A 2,597-nucleotide genomic window follows, 5' to 3' on the forward strand; every position below is an offset into this window, starting at 1 on the left:
AGACTTTCTAAAGCTACCCAACATCTTCCCCATATGCTTCCTTTCTTCCTAAATTAACCAGAGTTAAGTTCTCTTGGTTTCAGTTGTGAGTCCCAACTGGCACCATCTGCTCTTGGGTTTGCAAACACAGGGTGATACCAATTCTTTTAAGGTTAAAGTACCTCACGCAACACAAAGCTAGTATACCGCACAGACCTCTGCTAATGAAGTACGAATTCTCTTTGGAATTTGGGAGGTAGTTTTGCTTGAGGTGTACTCTACTATCCTTTCCATGGATTTGTCTTAGTTCTGGGAAAGACAGGAAAAATGTCCTGTGCTTTTCCAGGGTCATGTCCCCTCAGCCTTTCCTGGGGCGGGGAGTGGGGGACTGTCACTTCAGGACATGGTTATGGGACCTGTGGTATGAGTTATTGGTCACTCTCCATGGGACTGGAAGCCTGGGCCTTTTGCTCTGCAGCGTCACCTGCTGCATGTCCTCCCCACCCTCCCCCCTGCCCCTGACTTTGCAGTCCAGGGTCATCCCCTCAAAGCAGGCTGGCCAGATCCTCCAGCCCCCAGTCAGTAGGTGGGGTGTTCAGAATTGCCAGTGCTTTCTTCCCTCCATGCTTACAGGTCTCTGTGGGACCTGTGCTGGTCGGAGAGTCCCCTTCCTCTAACCAGACTCCAGAGACACCATTGCGAAGTATCCTGCAGGGTCCACAGCTTCAGAGATTACAAGACGCCTTGCCCCTCTTTGGGCCTCTGTCATATCTGGTGTGTGTGTATGTGTGTGTGTGTGTGTGTGTGTGTGTGTGTGTGTGTGTGGTAGGGAGAGCCTCAACCTTAGTAATCTTTTACATGTAGCCCAAACTTAACCCTTCATATCTTCAGGAATCGTAGCAACCTTAGTACTCTGAAAACCAACCTTCTCTTTTTTGGGACAGATAAATAAGTTAGAATGCGGGTTATGTTTTTTCAAGCCTCCATTTCACCATCCTTTTTTTCCCCATATTTTTCTCTCTTCTCTAATCTGTGCCTTGTGGAGCCCTCTTCTCCCACTTTTCTGAGTGACTGTTACCTGTTAGGATTGAGACTCACTCCTCAACCCTTAGCCCCTGGAAGACCCAGACAAGATGTGGATCAGAGGCCCCTGGCATGCCTGAGCTCTGTCTCCTATAACTTCCAGTTTCTGACTAGAAGCAGAAACACCTGGAGTGCCAGACTCACATCTGTTTCATCCAGCAGAAACCAGAAGTTGCTCATAGTCTAGTTGTTCTTACTCTGTTTGCTTTTCTGCAATTCGATTTTTCAGGGGAGCAGATGGTGGGAGAAATCTGTGGCAGATGAATGTTGAGTCATTGGTGACGGTGGTGGGATGGACCACAAGATGGACTAGTGAGGGTCATGGGGAAGCCTGTTGGGCTCCAGGGGCCCAACTTGAATTTGGAAGGTGTTCATATGAGGATCAAATCTCACTCCCTCACACCTCATCCAGATGCTGGTTTTGTGAAGGGAAGGTGGGGCAGAGGAGACAGAAGTAAGAAGACAAACTATCTCCATGTTTGATGTCCAAATGGTGAAACAAAATGTAGATTTGGAGCCAGACATACCCAGGTTTAAAATATGGATCTACTTGAATGATTGTGGGCATGTCTTTCTACTCCCTGAGCCTTGGGGTCCTTACCTGTGACATTTTAAAAAGGTGACTGAGCGGATTTCCCAATCCCGTGTCTAGCACAAAGGAGATACTCAGTAAGTGGGCATGTTAGCCTGAGATGGGAACCAGTGGCCCCAGAAGGGGCAGTTTTTTTTTTTTTTCAGAAGGGGCAGTTTTTAGGCTGTCTTCTGGGATCCCCCTCCAGCTCTTGGGGGCAGGACTGTGGGGGGGGGAGGGGTGATAGGATGCATGACTCAGCTAGGCTGTGGGATGGCTTGAGGCCTCCCATTCAAGAAATGCTGGATTTGGGACCAGGTTCCCAGGCTAGAGATGTGTTTATCCAAAGCTGTGCACATAAGAGAGGAAGGAAGCATTTGGGGAGAGGCAGTGTGTGATTCTCTTCGAGGAACCAAGATGGCTGCTAGTTGGAGTGGGTTCACTGCCCGGGGGTGGGTAAATACAGACGTCCCAACCTCCGGATTACCATCAACAGCCAATGTCAGCCTGCACAACTTCCTCTGTGTGTGGACTCACACGTGCCATGGGGCATAGACTCATGACCCTGTAGGATGCCACCTGACCTCACTATATCATTTATTTTTTCTTTTCTGTTTTGCTTGTTTTTAGCACTTAGTTTATTTCTTTTACTTTATTTTTTAATTTATTTTTTAGAATATAACACTATTTTTTAACATATGCAGTTATTTTCCATCATTTACAATACAGTAGTTAAAATGACACTCCAAATGGATAAGCAAAGTAAAAAAATCAGAACCCCAACTTCTATTTCATGTAATTAGACTTATACAGAAATTAGAAGGTTAAGTAACAACTAGTTAATCACCTAATTTCACAGCTATCTGAAGTGGCAATCATTATATAGCAGCTTATCTATGATACATTCAAGATACATGATACAATTTATTACTTGCCCATAAGCTAAAACACAGCCTGCTTAATA

Source organism: Suricata suricatta, chromosome 12 (assembly GCF_006229205.1).
Source record: "Suricata suricatta isolate VVHF042 chromosome 12, meerkat_22Aug2017_6uvM2_HiC, whole genome shotgun sequence".
Lineage (NCBI taxonomy): Eukaryota > Metazoa > Chordata > Mammalia > Carnivora > Herpestidae > Suricata > Suricata suricatta.